We start from the raw sequence: 19,990 nt of genomic DNA, 5'->3' as shown, positions 1-19,990 counted from the left end.
TTATTAATTGCTGTTTCTGTGATTTCATTGGCTTTCCTTTTGTCATTTCTGAGCTTTTGTCAGTGATGTGCATGACACAATGATCTATGAAGTGGTAGAGTCTAAACAAGAGGAATTACTCTAGATGCTTGAGAGAGAGTGGTAATAAAGAAAGGCTTCCCTGAAGAAACATTGTTTCCTGAAAAAATAAGTGTGAGTCATCCAGGTAGATACATGCTAGGAATCACCACTGTGAAAGGTATCATGGTAGAAGAGGAGTTAACTTTTGGCATAGAATGCTGCATATGCAAAAAAAGCTCTAATGCAGGAAAAACTTTCTTATGCTTAAAAATAGACATAAAGTTTTATTCCTTGACTATCTGAGAGGGGATGGCAGCAGGCCAGAAGGAAAAAAAGTGGACCATACCACACAGGCTGAGGTGGGTCATGGGTAGGCCTAATGAAAGAGGACATAATGAAAGAGACCCATTAGAGCTGCAAGAAATTAAACCTGATTGTTTAGCTGTGCAAAGAAAGAAAGGTATTATATCGTCATAATATGGACCTTTGCATGCTGACATGAACCACCTCCAAACTCCCAACCCCGTGTGATAGACACAGAGTAAAGAATGAACCTGTCTCTATTCTCTTTTACTCCATGAACTCCATATTCCTCCTACACTGCTAGGGCCTCTGCAATTTGGATGTGCCTCTGTGAAAAGTAAAAGGGCCCCTGAGGAGACAGATACATGTATTCAAGCATATATCCCTGATCTTGGGCATATCTTCATTCTCTGGTTGTGTCAGTTAGGCTTAGACAGGAAAACAGAAGTCACATCAGTTATTTTAACAGAGAGAAGGTAATACAGATAATTGATTGAGCAAGTATTACATGAGGTGTCCAGCATAGCTGCTGCTGAAATCAAATATGGTACCTATGGGGCCACAAAGATATCTAATGTACACAGCTTGTAAGGCCAGGACTTTCATGGGTTGTACTGCTTTATTTTGTCTCCATGTTGCACAGGTAATATTTAAAACAGACAAGGTGATCGTATTTAAGTGAAGTCTTACTTGTTTGACCATCATCATTGCTGAGATATAGAACTCATTTTCTTAGTGTTGAAGCTTTGTAAATTGGAACTTGTGATTTTAGCAAATTTGCTATATTTCAACTTTGATTGCTCTTCAACCAAAAGGCAATTTTTGTTCCTACTGACACCAACAGGAACAAGTACAACTGAGGAGTTTAATGGGTCAAGGAGCGGGGGCAGTTACAGGTGCCATTTTCAGAGATGGAGAAAATAGATATATATTTTCTAGGGGTATAATAAGCTCATATTTCAACAAGTTGAGTTCTATAGAATGTCTATGTGGAGATAATCAGAAGATAATTTAGGTTTACTGATAAGTACAGAGCTCTAGGGGAAAAGTCTGTCTTGAATATATATATATATCTATATATATATATCTAATATATATATCTAATATATATATATATGTCTCCTTGAATATTTATATATATATAAAGCCATTAGAGTGACAGAGATACCAGGAAACAATGAATAGTTTTCCTACAGTATAGGACACTGCTTCTGTGGCACACCAAAATTTAGAAGCTGTGATTCGGAAATAGTTCACATTAGAAAAAAAGGAGCAACTAGAAAGATAAGAAAAAACCTTGAAATAGTTGTGTCATGGAAATAAAAAAAGAAGAAATGCAAAATACAAAGAAAATTGCCCTTAATATCAGGTGCTGCAGTGGTAAGAAGTGTCCTGATAAGGATCCACTAGATTTAACAAGGAGACTATTGACATATTAAGCATTACAGGGTGAAATAGCATTTCACTGGTTTTTGAGTGTTAATGTCAAATGAAGTAAAGCCGATGAGATGAGGCTTTACTTACTTTATTTACTTTTTACTTACTTTACTCTTACAACTGCTATTTAAATGTTGCACTAGTTTGAATGTTAATAGAAGAGAGGAAGTTTGGTGATGGAAGAAGTGCATGAGTAGAGAGGGAAGGCATCAGTCATTTGTACAACTTATAGACTAGGAATATTTAATCTTTAACCTACAGCATTACAGCATTCTTTTTTTTTTTTTTTTTGAAGTGTTCTCATTCTACAAGAAACAATTCTGGGAATAATGGTAAATTTGGCTATTAACTTAGATTTAGTGGAATTCTTGATGAAGTTTTGGAGATTTGTTTTTTCTCACCATGCTCTGTATTAATTGATTTGTATTGGAAGCTGATGAGTTAGAACTCCAAAATATAAACATTTGAAAAATAATTCTCAAAAATGTCCTTTTCATGTTCCAGTCAAAACCCTATTTTTAAGTATCAGTGTGACATGCACTATGTTGTAAGGTTTCTTTATACTTGCTTCCAAGGTCTTAAGAGTGAGGAACCCTGCCCACGCTACTGCCCACCACCTCCTCCAAACACTCACGCATTCACTGTATCCTGTGCTCTCCTCTGCTTAGTCACTCAGTCATGTTCAACTCTTTGTGCCCCATGGACTATAGCCTGCCAGGCTCCTCTGTCCATGGGGATTCTCCAGGCAAGAATAGTGGAATGGGTTGCCATGCCCTCCTCCAGGGAATCTTCCCAACCCAGGGATTGAACCCAGGTCTCCTCATTGCAGGCAGATTCTTTACCACCTGAGCCACCAGGGAAGCCCACACTGTATCCTAGGGCAGATCTTCTAAGAGATTACTTATGGTTAGTTTCTATGCACACAATCTGATGCTTATTTGCTCTGGGGTAAAATTATGTTTCTCCTTCTTTTATTACAAATATTTAGAATAATAACCTAGAATTTCTATTTTAGTTTCCACTTATAAGGAACAGAATTCAAGCAACAAGTAAAAAATATAACAGGGAATTCCCTGGCAGTCCAGAGGTTAGTACTCCACACTCTCACTGCCAAGGGCCAGGGATCAGTCCCTGGTTAGGGAACTAAAATATCATAAGCTGCATGGTGCGGCAAAAAAAAAGTAAATAAAGAAATATTTAAAATCTTAAGAAAATAGATAAAAAGCAGAACGGACTGAAAAATTAACAACTTGGCTTGGATTTTATAAATGGGAGGACACAGTCAAAATACTGCTATCAAATTGGAATGGCCAACAGATGAATACAGTTGATCAGCTTACTGAGACAAAGACTCACAGGCAGAAATGTCCCAGGGAACAGGGTCTGGGGTAGGAAAACCAGAAGTGCAACTGATGAATTGGATGTGCTCAGTGCAGACAAGTCTGCAAAAGTTAAAATCTTCTGGGGGACCAAGTCATAGAGACACCCCAACATTTTTGTGAGTGTTACCCCCAGGAGCTCAATCTGATGAATATCAGAGAAAACATCTCAAGATGCCTCCAGAGGGAAGGGGAAAAGAAACATTTTGAAATATAATTGACCCTTATCATGAAGGAACAAAGGAACCAAAATCCTACACTCTCAAAAATCTGAATATATCTTTTGACTCTCCAAAAACTTAATTAGTTATAGCTTACTGTTGACTGGAAATCTTACCAATAACATAAAATGCCAATTAACACATATTTTGTATGTTACACATATGTATTATATATTGTATTCATACAATAAAGTAAACTAGAAAAAAGAAAATTTTATTAAGAAAATCATAATGAAGAGAAAATACACTTACAGTACATAAATTTATTTCTTGAAAAGAATCCACATAAAAATGAACCCACATAATTCAAAGTTACGTTGTTACCAGTGGCTCAGATGGTAAAGCATCTGCCTGCAATGTGGGAGACCCAGGTTTGATCCCTGGGTCGGGAAAATCCCCTGAAGAAGGAAATGGCAACCCACTCTAGTACTCTTGCCTGGAAAATTCCATGGACGGGGGAGCCTGGTATGCTACAGTCCATGGGGTCACAAAGAGTCAGTCACAAATGAAGCGATTTCACTTTTGTGTTGTTCAAGGGTCAACTGTACACCAGAGCATTATTTTCTTTTAAAGCCCTCCCTTAAGAGAATCTACTTAACAAGAGCTTAATCTGCTGGTAATGTCAGATCCTAACTGAACCTGGGGGAAGAAAAATACTCAACACCAGGCAACACTAGCCATTTTGTTCCTCAAAAGTGTGGAGGAGATAAAAAACTGAGAAACACTTGTGAAATTCATCATCCAGAAGCACAGTTCAGTTCAGTCACTCAGTCCTGTCCAACTCTTTGCAACTCCATGGACTGCAGCACGCCAGGCCTCCCTGTACATCACCAACTCCTGAGCATGCTAAAACTCATGTCCATTGAATCGGTGATGCCTTCCAATCGTCTCATCCTCTGTCGTCACCTTCTCCCCTGCCTTCAATCTTTCCCAGCATCAGGGTCTTTTCAAATGAATCAGTTCTTCGCATCAGGTGGCCAAAGTATTGGAGTTTCATCTTCAGAATCAGTCTTTCCAAAGAATATCCAGGATTGATTTCCATTAGGATTGACTGGTTTGATCTCCTTGCACTCCAAGGGACTCTCAAGAGGCTTCTCCAACACCGCAGTTCAAAAGCATTGATTGTTCAGCACTCAGCTTTCTTTATAGTCCAGCTCTCACATCCATACATGACTACTGGAAAAAACATAGCTTTCACAGCATGGACCTGCACCAGCAAAGTAATGCTTCTGCTTTTTAATAGGCTGTCTAGGTTGGTCATAACTTTTCTTCCAAGGAGCAAGCATCTTTTGATTTCATGGCTGCAGTCACCATCTGCAGTGATTACGGAGCACCCCCTCCCCCCAAGTAAAGTCTGTCACTGTTTCCACTGTTTCCCCATATATTGGTGATGGAACCACATGCCATGATCTTAATTTTCTCAATGGTGAGTTTTAAGCCAACATTTTCACTTTCCTTTTAAGCCAACATTTTCACTTTCCTTTTTAGCCAACATTTTCACTTTCCTTTTTCACTTTCATCAAGAGGATTTTTAGTTACTCTTCACTTTCTGCCATAAGGGTGGTGTCATCTGTATATCTGAGGTTATTGATATTTCTCCCGGCAATCTTGATTCCAGCTTCTGCTTCTTCCAGCCCAGCATTTCTCATGATGTACTCTGCATATCAGTTAAATAAGCAGGGTGACAATATACAGCCTTGACGTACTCCTTTTCCTATTTGGAACCAGTCTGTTGTTCCATGTCCAGCTCTAACTGTTGCTTCCTGATCTGCATATAGGTTTCTCAAGAGGCAGGTCAGGTGGTCTGTCATTCCCATCTCTTTCAGAATTTTCCAGTTTGTTGTGATCCACACAGTCAAAGGCTTTGGCATAGTCAATAAAGCAGAAATATATTTTTTTCTGGAACTTTCCTGCTTTTTTGATGATCCAGATGATGTTGGCAGTTTGATCTCTGCTTCCTCTTGCTTTTCTAAGTCCAGCTTGAACATCTGGAATTTCATAGTTCACATATTGCTGAAGCCTGGCTTGGAGAATTTTAAGCATTTCTTTACTAGTGTGTGAGATGACTACAATTGTTTAGTAGTTTGGTAATTCTCTGGTATTGCCTTTCTTTGGGATCGGAATGAAAACTGACCTTTTCCAGTCCAGTCACCACTGCTGAGTTCTCCATATTTGCTGGCATATTGAGTGCAGCACTTTCACAGCATCATCTTTTAGGATTTGAAATAGCTCAACTGTAATTCCATCACCTCCACTAACTTTGTTCCTAGGGATGCTTCCTAATTCCCACTCGACTTAGCACTCCAGGATGTCTGGCTCAAGGTGAGTGATCATACCATCATGATTATCTTGGTTGTGAAAATCTTTTCTGTATAGATCTTCTATGTATTCTTGCCACCTCTTCCCATTTTATTGCTTTTTTTAAAAATTTCTTTGCATTAATCACAGAGGAAAGCTTTCTTATCTCTCCTTGCTATTCTTTGGAACTCTGCTTTCAAATGGGAATATCTTTCCTTTTCTCCTTTGCATTTTGCTTTTCTTCTATTCACAGGTATTGTAAGTCCTCCTCAGATGATTTTGCCTTTATGCATTTCTTTCCTTGTGGATAGTATTGATCCCTGCCTCTTGTATTATATCATGAACCTCCATCTGTAGTTTTTGAGGCACTCTGTCTATCCAATAATCCTTTGAATCTATTTTCACTTCCACCGTATAATTGTGATTTATGTCATACCTGAATGGTCTAGTAGTTTTCGGTATTTTTTTCAATTTAAGTCTGAATTTGGCAATAAGGAGTTCATAATCTTAGCCACAGTCCACTCCCGGTCTTGTTTTTGCTGACTGTATAGAGCTTCTCCATTGTTGGCTGCAAAGAATATAATCAGTCTGATTTCAGTATTGACAATCTGGTGATGTCCATGTGTAAAGTCTTGTGTTGTTTGAGAGGATGTTTGCTATGATGAGTGCGTTGTCTTGGCAAAACGCTATTAGCCTTTGCCCTGCTTCATTCTGTACTCCAAGGCCAAATTTGCCTGTTACTCCAGGTGTTTCTTGACTTCCTACTTTAGCATTCCAGTCCCCTATAATGAAAAGGTCATCTTTTCTGGGTATTAGTTCTCAAAGGTCTTGTAGGTCTTCATAGAGCCATTCAACTTCAGCTTCTTTAGCGTTACTGGTAGGGGCATCGACTTGGATTATTCTGATTTTGAATAGTTTGCCTTGGAAACGAACAGAGATCATTCTGTCGTTTTTGAGACTGGATCCAAGTGCTGCATTTCAGACTTTTTTGTTGACTGTGATGGCTACTCCATTTCTTCTAAGGGATTCTTGCCCACAGTAGTACATATAAGGGTTAATTGAGTTAAATTCACCCATTCCAGTCCATTTTAGTTCGCTGATTCCTAAAATGCTGATGTTGACTCTTGCCATCTCCTGTTTGACCACTTCGATCTTGCCTTGATCCTTGGACCTAACATTCCAGGTTCCTATACAACATTGATCTTTATAGCATTGGACTTTACTTCTATCACCAGTCTCCTCCACAACTGGGGGTTGTTTTTGCTTTGGCTTTGTCTCTTCATTCTTCTGGATCTCCAGTAACATATGGGTACATACCAACCTGGGGAGTTCATCTTTCAGTGTCCTAACTTTTGCCTTTTCATACTGTTCATGGGGTTCTCAAAGCAAGGATACTGAAGTAGTTTGCCATTCCATTCTCCAGTGGACTACATTTTGTCAGAACTCCCCACTATGACCTGTCCATCTTGGGTGGCCCTACACCGCATGGCTCTTAGTTTCATTGAGTTAGACAAGGCTGTGGTCCATGTGATTATATTGGTTAGTTTTCCGTGATTGTGGTTTTCAGTCTGTCTGCCCTCTGATGGAGAAGGCTAAGAGGCTTATGGAAGCTTCCTAATGGGATAGACTGACTGTGGGGGAAACTGGGAAATGGGCTTCAGAAGCACAGGCTCACTAAATGATTCAGATGTAATCATAGGACTGTAGAACACCACCTTCCCCACACCTTACCACCACATTACTAAATTCTTATTTAAAGCAATTGCTTTTATATTATGTCTAGCTATCATCTCCAGCTACAATATATCCTGTCTCATTGGGAACTCTTCATAGGTTGTTTAATGATTTCCCATTGACTTACATAGAAACTAATGACCACTAACTTTCTCATAACCTTATGTTTTGTTTTGCAAGATGTAATTTGTCTTTTTGGCCCAATTCTGTTAATAGCATGCTTACCTACTGACAGTTAATCAGTAGGCAAAATGTGGACTTCCCAGAGAAGAAAGATTTATCCCATGACAAGTGACCAAGAGTTCTCTGTGATCAGCAAACGAGGATTTACAGTGGTTTTCTGGACCATTTCCCTAACAAGAGAGGGAATGAGGTTCCAAATGCAAATATAGCAAATGGGTTCTTAGAAGTACACATGTAAGTACACATGGAAATGTGAGGGACAAAGGAGAAAGAATCTTTGCCTACAAGAAATCCTAAAAGTTTGTATAATGATCTAGGAATTAATGGGATGACAAATGTGACCTCTTTGATAAGTAACAAGATATATTACATTAAAATATCAAAATTATGGAAATTGCTTTGACTTTATCTCTTTTAGAAACCATAGATCAAAGCTTAATTGAATATAAATGAAAACACTAAATGATGTCATATTGCTAAAATAATATTCTCAAAGTGTAAGACTCTAATAATTGTCTTTTCAGATAACTTAAAAAAGTTAGTGTATTAATAAATGTGCTTCACTCAACCCATATCAGAATTCTTCAAGTCTGTGTGATAAATGTGTTGTTCTACATAAAAGTATAATAATAAAAATAAATTAAGCCATTATGCTTAAGAATTCTGGCTAGTATTTTCAATTTCTGTGCAACATCAATTATATCTGGGGGCACAGAAGGCTTTTAACTTAAATCTCAAATCTCTCTATGGCCTACATTTCTTTGATCTATGGACTCTAAGAAAATACAATTAAAAAAGAGATTTTCCTCCTGATTACTTATAGTCTTTCTAATGAACTTTCACTTGTGGTAGAGCAAACTTGATTTTATATAGTATACACTTAAACTAAAAATATATAATTTTAAAAAAGATCTTATATTTTAATGTTTTGTGAAGTAATATTTATTATATTATGTCAATTTGCTTTAAATTTCATTTTGACATTCTAATTATCTTTAATAATTTTCAATAAAAACCTTAGTTTCTAGTAAAGGAATAATTATTTTCAATAAGAACACAAGGAAATACTCATGTTACTTCCTCATTTTTGGTAATTGAATTCAAAAAATATTTTCCCCTCTTCTGGAAGTCAAACATTAGTTTGATCCTTGCATTCAATGGCTTGTTATACACCAAGTGAAGATAATTCTTCTGGCTCTTTTTAAGTAAAGCAAGCAGATATAAATATTTTCCCACCATAACATCCTCATTTTGTATAAATTGACTAATTGCAAAATAAAATAATAATCATTGTATTCATAAAAAGTAGCCCATATATCAATCAATTTGGTGATATCAATTCCTTTGTATGTCCTTTCCTTTAATATTTATATACTGAGCACATAAACCACCTACGTACTAAATGTCAAAACTCCATATTATATATGATTGGAAATCAGTGTGTGCACGAGTACTAAGTACCCAAGTCTCTTCAGTCGTGTCTGACTGTGACCCTGTGGACTGTAGCCTGCCAAACTCCCCTATCCATGGAATTCTCCATGCAAGAATATGCAATGTGTTGCCATGCCCTCCTCCAGGGGATCTTCCTGCCCCAGGGATTGAACCTGTGATTCCTGTGGCTTCTGCATTTTGGATAGTTTCTTTATTGCTGAGTCACTAGGGGAAGGCCCCGGTTGAAAACCAGCATCTCTTAATAACATCACAGGTGACCAAGAGACTTAAATTTCTCTTTTTTTCCAATGTTTTGAGTCCACTGAATCTTTGTTTTCCTACCCAAGAGGTATACTGAATTTGTCACTGCCTCTTGATTTTTTTTTTTTTCGTTTTTTTTTTTTTTGTCACTGCCTCTTTCACTCTTTATTTTTTTTTTTTGATTCAAATCAGAATATTTTATTTTATTTTTTTTTTATTTTTTAAAATTTTAAAATCTTTAATTCTTACATGCATTCCCAAACATGAACCCCCCTCCCACCTCCCTCCCCATAACATCTTCCTGGGTCATCCCCATGCACCAGCCCCAAGCATGCTGCATCCTGCGTCAGACATAGACTGGCGATTCAATTCACATGATAGTATACGTGTTAGAATGTCATTCTCCCAAATCATCCCACCCTCTCCCTCTCCCTCTGAGTCCAAAAGTCCGTTATACACATCTGTGTCTCTTTCCCTGTCTTGCATACAGGGTCGTCATTGCCATCTTCCTAAATTCCATATATATGTGTTAGTATACTGTATTGGTGTTTTTCTTTCTGGCTTACTTCACTCTGTATAATCGGCTCCAGTTTCATCCATCTCATCAGAACTGATTCAAATGTATTCTTTTTAACGGCTGAGTAATACTCCATTGTGTATATGTACCAAAGCTTTCTTATCCATTCATCTGCTGATGGACATCTAGGTTGTTTCCATGTCCTGGCTATTATAAACAGTGCTGTGATGAACATTGGGGTACATGTGTCTCTTTCAATTCTGGTTTCCTCGGTGTGTATGCCCAGAAGTGGGATTGCTGGGTCATAAGGTAGTTCTATTTGCAATTTTTTAAGGAATCTCCACACTGTTCTCCATAGTGGCTGTACTAGTTTGCATTCCCACCAACAGTGTAGGAGGGTTCCCTTTTCTCCACACCCTCTCCAGCATTTATTGCTTGCAGATTTTTGGATCGCAGCCATTCTGACTGGTGTGAAGTGGTACCTCATTGTGGTTTTGATTTGCATTTCTCTAATAATGAGTGATGTTGAGCATCTTTTCATGTGTTTGTTAGCCATCCGTATGTCTTCTTTGGAGAAATGTCTATTTAGTTCTTTGGCCCATTTTTTGATTGGGTCGTTTATTTTTCTGGAGTTGAGCTGCATAAGTTGCTTGTATATTTTTGAGATTAGTTGTTTGTCAGTTGCTTCATTTGCTATTATTTTCTCCCATTCCGAAGGCTGTCTTTTCACCTTGCTTATATTTTCCTTTGTTGTGCAGAAGCTTTTAATTTTAATTAGATCCCATTTGTTTATTTTTGCTTTTATTTCCAGCATTCTGGGAGGTGGATAATAACACAATTTACAGAAGTTTTGAGATAATAAAAGTAGAGTTTTCTCACAGTGTATAGTTTGCCATGGGAATCACCTTAATAATAGATTATGTGGGTTTCTCTGCAAAGGAAGTGAGGTTGTATGGAATTCTAGCTTCACTAGATACAACATGTTTAAACATGGGTGATTTTCTTAATCTATCGGTGCTTCAGTTGACTTGCATAGGGATTGTGAGGATTCTATGAATTAATATTTGCGTTTTCTTGTTGACTTATTTTCAATTTTATTTGTTGGCGTATTGCTTCAGCCCCCTACACCTGCTGCTTTATGGATGTCTCAAAAAATTAAAAGCTTGTGCCACTTTATCATATAGAAAAAAAGTTTTCTTCTATGTTTCTCTCCATGGTTCATTTTGGCTATGCCTCCTGAGTTATTCTTACCAATTAGTGTGAGTATTAAGATGTTGCATTGAATTAAGGGTTTGCAAAATTTTTGGTAAAGGACCAAATAATAAATATTTTAGATTTTTAAACCATAAATTCTCTGTTGCAACTATTTAATTCTGCTCTTGTACCTCAAATATAGCCACAGAAAATACATAAAATGGGCAGGCTATGCTCTAATAAAATTTTATAAAAACAGGTGAATTTGGATTATGAGCCATAGTTTGACTGTTCATGCTCTAAATGAAACTTGAGTGTGGCTATACCCATGGGCCATAGTTAACTGACCCCAGCTCTAAACAAAAACAGATTGATCTTTTGAAATAAATTAATTATTATGAAATATTCTATAAATATAATTTTATATGTTATGTGTCATATGCCATAAATAATAAAGTGAGAAATTGAGGACCCAACATCTGAATTATCCAGCAGAGCATTACCAGCGCAGTTAAAAACTCCCTTTGTGACCCTTTTGGTTTTATGACTTTTCTACCTCCATCACCTCTCACTCCTCTCTGGAAAGAATTACTATACATATACATTATTTCTTTGGTTTTCCTCATGTGTTTATTCTCCTTATTCATGGTACTTATGCTGCATAAGGTTGAGGTGAACACTCAACACATTAGCAAATACTTAACTATCGCTCCTAGAGGAAATATGGACACACACACATTCACACACCTCACATAGATTACAGTCTTGAACTGTGAAAGCAGCTCACTCTGGCAGATTTGATTTTATCTCATTTTACAAAAGAGGAAATAAGGTTCAGCATGGTAAAGTGACTTGCTTTAGGCCTCCCCACTAACAGGTGCCAGAGCTGGAATTCAGTCCCTGTCCACCTGGCCCCAGAGCCAGAGTGGCTTCTCTGCAGTACACTGCCCTCTCCTGCCTCTGGGCATCTCTATGAGAGCTGAAAGGAGAAAGCTGAGCACCTGGCCTTGTTAGCAGTCAGCTGGGAGCTGAGGATGTCTAGACTATAGTTTTGAAGATTACAAATACATTTTAGCAAGTAAACAAATCACACATATAGCAATTTAAACAATGATGCTTGACAGTCATTTCTTTAAATAAATATGCATATATACTTATTTCACATAATTTTGTTTTCATGTAATTGATGGCATACAAGATGTGTTTTTTTCCAAAGTCATTTCTAAGCTGCATATATTTGTGAGTTAGATATATTTGATTTGATTGACTATGGCTCTTTCATTAATACTCCTATAATTAATTCTACAGTATTGCTATATAATTGCTTTGCCCATTCTTTCATTTGGGGGATTTTTTGACTGCTACCTTGCTACCACAGACAATCCTGGCATAAATATCCATGTTTATTGTTGTTATTTAGTCACTAAGTTGTCTCCAACTCTTTGTGACTCCAATTTAGCCTGCCAGATTCCTCTGTCCATGGGATTCTCCAGGCAAGAATACTGGAGTGGGTTGCCATTTCCTCCTCCAGGGGATCTTTTGGACTTGGAATAGAACCTGTGTCTCCTCTGTCTCCTGCATTGGCAGGCTGCTTCTTTACAACTGGGTCACCTGGGAAGTCCCCATTCCTGTTCATTACTACTGATTAAAAAATCTCCATTGGATATGTTAACTTTATCTATTTTTATTCACTTGAATATATTTTATTTATCTTTAATCACTTTATGGAGGAAAAGTATGAATAGCTTTATTAAACTTTAATCTAGGAAATAGAACTCATTTAGTTTAGATTTTAAAATATAATCTGATTATATTATCCATTGCATTATTTAAATGCTTTGCTTACATGATCATGAGTGCTTAATATATTTTATTAAAATTTTTGGTCTTGTGTCAGTAAAATGCCTTTTAAAATTAATGTTTTTAATATTTCTGTGCTTTGTAAAATTTGTATCTGTTACTTAAAATTTGGTAAATTGTTTTTGTAAAATTATATTGTGATATTTTGTTTCTTTCCTCTTTTATTACTTCAAAATGAAAAAAATTATTCTGTAAATTTTCCTCTACAAAATTTGAAAGGTATACTTTCTGTTTTTGGTGGTTCTTTTTGAAATCTTCTCATCATCTATTTAGTTTTGGTAGCTATATATTACAGATGTTAGAATTATATACATATATGTAAAACATAAATAATTACTTTTAGGGAGAGTCTATTCATGGTAAATTTTCTCAGTACTTATTTATTTTGTTCTTATTCTTGAAAGAGAGGTTGTAAGTTACATAACTGAAAATTGAGGATTCATTTCTCTCAGCATTTTGAGTACATTCTTCCATTGATTTTGTCTCTGAATGTTGCTATTGGAAAGTCTACTATAAGTTGAAATATACAGTTTTTATTTTGTTTGTAGATGAGTTTTGTTTTTAAATACCTCTTGTGTGTAAGTTTGCATTTCTTTTTATTAATCCTGTTTAGAATATATACTTTTGAATTTTAAACTTTATGTCCTTTGTCATTTCTGAAAATTTCTTAACCATTATTTTTTTCTTTAGCTATTTCCTCATTCTTATTCTCAATTTTGGCTTTTTCTTGAACTTTAATGAGAAGAATATTAGTCCTCATTATGTTTTCAAATTAATCTCTTTTTGGAATTTTCAATTCTATTTTCTAGTTCACTAATTCTCTTTTCAATTTTGTCTAATCTGCATATTGACTCGAAATGAATTTTAATTTCATAGTTGTTTATATACATATTATGCTTTTATATGAAACACATTTTCAGTGAGATTTTATCATAGTCATAAAAACATTTCTTCATTATTTAAAATAATTTTGTGCCTTGATGATTAATATTTTCAACTTTATTTACATATTGAATGCATAGATATTCTGCATATGTCATTGATATATTAGTATTTTAAATTTTATCAGTTAAGCATGTTATTTCTTTTTACTGCTGAGTCTTGACTGGGCTACAGATCCAGGGATAGAGTTAGATGAGTGACTCACTCACATTAGAGTATGTGCCAATTATAGGTACCAAATAATCAGTAATCAAAATAAATACTATTAGTGTAATTTTAAAATCAAAATTACTGCAGAAAATTCATGATAAACAAATGTCAAAAATTTAGGTAAAGACAAGATCTGACCTTGAATTTCTACAATTCAGCCCATTTGTTTCACCCTAACCCATCTATAGCAGATCCTACTTTTGCTTAAATCTTGACATTTTATTTATCTTAAATTTGAGCATTGATTATGATTTGCTATAATAATATAATAAAGTACAGTTTGTTTTGACTAAGAGATTTTCGGTGCCCTTTTAAATTTTGTACCCATGATCAGTGCTTCACTTACTTCATCCTACTTTCAGTTCCGTTCAGTTCAGTCACTCAGTTGTGTCCGACTCTTTGTGACCCCATGGACTGCAGCACACCAGGCTTCCCTGTCCATCACCAGCTTCTGGAGATTACTGAAACTCATGTCTATTGAGTCTGTGATGCCATCCAACCATCTCATCCTCTGTTGTCCCCTGTTCCCCCTTAAATCTTTCCCAACCTCAGGGTTTTTCCAAATGAGTCAGTTCTTAGCATCAGGTGGCCAAAGTATTGGAGTTTCAACTTCAACATCCATCTGCCCAGTGAATATTCAGAACTGATTCCTTTTAGGATGGACTGGTTGGAGATCCTTGCAGTCCAAGGGACTTTCAAGCGGCTTCTCCAACACGACAGTTCAAAAGTATTAGTTCTTTGGCACTCAGCTTTCTTTATAGTCCAACTCTCATATCCACATATGACTAGTGGAAAAACAATAGCTTTGACTAGACAGACATTTGTTGGCAAAGTAATGTCTCTGCTTTTTAATATGCTGTCTAGGTTAGTCATAACTTTTCCTCCAAGGAGCAAGCATCTTTTAATTTCATGGCTGCAATCACCATCTGCAGTGATTTTGGAGCCCCCCAAAATAAAGTTTCTCACTGTTTCCATTGTTTCCCATCTATTTGCCATAAAATGATGAGACCAGATACCATAATCTTAGTTTTCTGAATATTGAGCTTTAAGCCAACTTTTTAACTCTCCTCTTTCACTGTCATCAAGAAGTTTTTCCTCATGTTCTGCCATAAGGGTTGTGTCATCTGTATATGTGAGGTTATTGATATTTCTTCTGGCAATCTTGATTCCAGCTTGTTCTTCTTTTAGCCTAGCATTTCTCAGGATGTACTATGCATATAAGTTAAATAAGCAGGGTGACAGTATACAGTCTTGGTGTACTCCTTTCCTGACTTGGAATGAGTCTGTTGTTCCATGTCCAGTTCTAACTGTTGCTTCTTGACCTGCACACAGATTTCTCAAGAGGCAGGTCAGGTAGTCTGGTATTCCCATCTCTTTCAGAATTTTCGAGTTTGTTGTGATCCACACAGTCAAAGGCTTTGGCATAGTCAATGAAGCAGAAATAGATATTTTCTGGAACTCTTGCTTTTTTGACGATCCAGCTGATGTTGGCAATTTGATCTCTGGTTCCTCTGACTTTTCCAAATCCAGCTTGAACATCTGGAAATTCATAGTTCATGTACTGTTGAAGCCTGGCTTGGAGAATTTTAAGCATTACTTTACTATCATGTGAGATGAGTGCAATTGTGCAGTAGTTTGAGCATTCTTTGGCCTTGCCTGTCTTTGGGATTGGAAAAAAAAAAAAAAAAACTGTCCTTTTCCTGTGGCCACTGCTGAGTTCTCCAAATTTGCTGGTATATTGAGTGCAGCACTTTCACTGCATAATCTTTAGGATTCGAAATAGCTCAACTGTTATTCCATCACTTCCACTAGGTTTGTTTGTATTGATGAACAAAGGCCTGCTTGACTTCACATCCCAGGTTGTATGGTTCTAGGTAAGTGATTACACTGTCATGAATATCTGGATTGTAAAGAACTTTTCTGTTTAGATCTTCTTGTATTCTTGCCACCTCTTGTTAATATCTTCTGTTTCTGTTAGCTCTATACAATTTCCATTCTTTATTATGCCCATCTTTGCATGAAATATTCCTTTGGTATCTCTAATTTTCTTGAAGAGATCTCTAGTCTTTCCCATTCTATTGTTTTCTTCTATTTCTTTGCACTGATCACTAAGAAAGGCTTTCTTATCTCTCCTTGCTATTCTTTGGAACTCTGCATTCAAATGGGTATACCTTTCCTTTTCTCCTTTGCCATTTGTGTATCTTCTTTTCACAGCTATTTGTAAGGCATCCTCAGACAACCATTTTGCCCTTTTGCATTTATCTTGGGGACGGTCTTGATCACTGCCTCCTGTACAATGTCATGAACCTATCTCCATAGTTCTTCATGCACTCTCTATATCAGATCTAATTCTTTGAATCTATATGTCACTTCCACTGTATAATCATAAGGGATTTGATCTAGGTCATATCTGAATGATCTAGTGGTTTTCCCTACTTTCTTCAACTTAAGTCTGGATTTGGCAATAAGGAGTTCATCATCTGAGCCACTGTCAGCTCCTATTCTTATTTTTGCTGATTGTATAGAGCTTCTCCATCTTTGGCTGCAAAGAATATAATCAATCTGATTTCTGTATTGACCATCTGTTGATGTCCATGTGTAGAGTCTTCTCTTGTGTTGTTGAAAGAGGGCATTTGCTATGACCAGTGCATTCTCTCGGCAAAACTCTATTAGCCTTTGCCCTGCTTCATTTCGTATTCCAAGGCCAAATTCGCCTGTTACTCCAGATGTTTCTTGACTTCCTACTTTTTCATTCCAGTCCCCTATAATGAAAAAGACATCTTTTATGGGTGTTAGTTCTCTAAGGTCTTGTTGGTTTTCATATAACTGTTCAACTTCAGGTTCTTCAGCATTACTGGTTGGGACATAGACTTGAATACTCTGATTTTGAATGGTTTGCTTTGGAAACGAACAGAGATCATTCTGTCATTTTTGAGACTGCATCCAAGTTATGCATTTTGGACTTTTGTTGACTATGATGGCTATTCCATTTCTTCTAAGGGATTCTTGCCCACAGTAGTAGATATGAGGGTTATCTGAGTTAAGTTCACCCATTCCAGTCCATTTTAATTTGCTGATTGCTAAAATGTTGATGTTGACTCTTTCCATCTCCTGTTTGACCACTTCCAATTTGCCTTGATTCATGGACCTAACATTCCAGGTTCTTATGCAATATTGCACCAGCTGCATGGGATGGAGCAGTGGCTGTGAGGTGTTGGAGTGACTTTGAGGAGATATCCATGTCCAAGGGCAAAGGGGAAGCCCTAGTAAGATGGTAGGAGGATAAAAATCGCATTTAGAATCAAATCCCATAGCCATCAGAGATGTTCAGAGGGCTCAAAAAAACCTTGTGTGCACCAGGAACCAGAGACCCCACAGAGTCTGAGACAGAACTGTGTTTGAGTGTTTCCTGTGGAGGTTCAGGTCAGCAGTGGGCTGTTTTAGGGGCAGGGGCTCTGGGCGCAGTAGACCTGGGTATGGCATAAACCCTCTTGGAGGAAGTTGCCATTAACCCCACCACAGAGCTGCCAGAACTTACGCAGGACTGCAGAAACAGACTCTGGAGGGCACAAATAGAACCTTGTGCACCCCAGGACCCAGGAGAAAGTGACTTCACCCAAGAGCAGTGATCCCATAAGAGACTGACCCAGACTTGCCCGTGAGTGTCCAGGAGTCTCTGGCAGAAGTGTGGTTTGCAGTAGCTTGCTGCAGGTTTGGGGGCACTGAGTGCAGAAGTGCCTGCAAGGGACCTTTTGAAGGAGGTCGCCATTATCTTCATTACCTCCATCATAGTTTGCTCTCAGGTCAAACAACAGGTAAGGAACACAGCCCCATGCATCAACAGAAAATTGGTTAAAGATTTACTGAACATGGCCATGCCCATCAGAACAAGACCCAGTTTCCCCCTCAGTCAGTCTATCCCATGAGGAAGTTTCCATAAGCCTCTTATCCTCCTCCATCAGACTGAAAACCACATTCACAGAAAACTAACCAATCTGATCACATGGACCACAGCCTTGTCTAACTCAATGAAACTATGAGCTGTGCCATGTAGCGCCACCCAAGAAGGACGGGTCATCGTGGAGAGTTCTGACAAAATGTGGTCCATTGGAGAAGGGAATGGCAAACCACTTCAGTATTCTTGCCTTGAGAACACCATCCTGCTTGCAGCCCTGCTATAATTGTTTGTTTCTTTGTGGTTTTGATTATTTTTGCATTGTAATTAGCATTTAGTTGAGCTAAATCTATAGAAATCCTGAGAAATCTGATTGTAGGGCATCCAAGGATGATAGGAATTTGCATCTGTTCTCACCTTTGATATAATCAACAAATATCCAGACCTCAGCCCCAGTAGAGGGAAAGTGAAAGTGAAAGTTGCTCAGTAATGCCCAACTCTTTGTGATCCCATGGAGTATGCAGTCCATGGAATTCTCTAGGCCAGAATACTGGAGTGGGTAGCCTTTTCCTTCCACGGGGGATCTTCCCAACCCAGAGATCAAACCCAAGTCTCCCACATTGCAGGCAGATTCTTTACCAGCTGAGTCACAAGGGAAGCCCTAGAATACTGGACTGGGTAGCCTATTCCTTCTCCAGTGGATCTTCTCTACCCAGGAATCAAACTGGGGTCTCTTGCATTGCAGGTGGATTCTTTATCAACTGAGCTATCAGGGAAGCCCCCAACAGAGGGAAGAGCTGGGTGATACATCTTAGCAGAAATTCTTAGAATTTTATGCTTCTTTTTCTACCTAATTTAGAAAAGATATCAACAAATATTATTCATTGTCTTTCTACACATCAGTGGACTTTGTTTTTCATTCATCCTGAGGGTGTGTGAGTCCTCTCAGGGTTAATGTTTTATAAAGGTGTTGATTTCAGTCCCATTGTCCTGTCTTCACCCCTGACATTGGCCTGAGACTTATATCTTTAAGTTTCTTGTTCCCCAAACCTCGTGGTCCCTGAAATAGACATTAGCTTTCTACTTTCTACTTTTCTCTATGGTTTAAGTTTTGTACGTATATTTTCTGTGGCCCATTGGAATCTCACCTAATTCTCCGTGAACTTGGCAATGTCTTTTAATATACGTGTTTGACAATGTATACAATATTTTGTATTTCTGACATTTTGCAGTGTTAGAGCTTTTCAAAACACTTACTTACCTTATTGCCAGAAAAAATTTACTCATCACCTATTTTCACACAGTCGGTTTTCTCCCCTATAGAATACAATGTACCAGAGCCAAGTCCTAGGCAACTTTAGGAAAACTGCTTAATTAAACTTATGTTCTAATTTGGCTTCTAGAACTAAACTTTATTTTTTATACATCTTGGGTTAATGACAAATTAAAATCTTGTTTTTGAGAGGCATTTGGCTGTTTACTAAAGATAAGTACACACTATTGAAGCATGAGAAGAGTTATGCTAAAATAGCTTATATCTTTATACATATATTTGTTCCCTAATAAACTCTTACCCATCTCCCTTTCACTCTTACATTTTAAAATTTAGGAAAATTTGAAATTTTATTTGTTTCTACCTACCTCACACTGACAGATGACCCTTGGCAATGTTGCCACATTAAAACCCAAATGTTGGTGTCTGCAGCTGGTATGATGATCACTCAGCAGTAGCCACAGCCAGCTGTCCTTGGTGAACAGAAGTTCATATTGCCATGTCCATGCATTATAGATCCCTGTCACCATGGTCAGTTTGTCAGTGACCCACTGGACAATGACAGGAGTTCCTGAGGAAAGATGCTGGCTGGTATCTACAAAACAAGTCATCTTATTGAAAGAGTCAGTTCCTAGGCAGGTTGATAAGAAGTCCAGGGTCCCTGAGGAAGAGAGAGGGGTCTGAGGTTCTCGAAGAGGAGATAGGGGTCTGGAATTTTCAAGGAGGAGGAAAAGATAAATGTCTTATTTTTTGTTGTTGTTGTTCTCTCTCTACATTCCTTAGTCTTACTCT

Source organism: Ovis aries, chromosome 6, assembly GCF_016772045.2.
Source record: "Ovis aries strain OAR_USU_Benz2616 breed Rambouillet chromosome 6, ARS-UI_Ramb_v3.0, whole genome shotgun sequence".
Classification (NCBI taxonomy): Eukaryota; Metazoa; Chordata; class Mammalia; order Artiodactyla; family Bovidae; genus Ovis; species Ovis aries.
The sequence above is the reverse complement of the archived record's forward strand: the minus strand, read 5'-3'. Positions refer to the sequence as shown.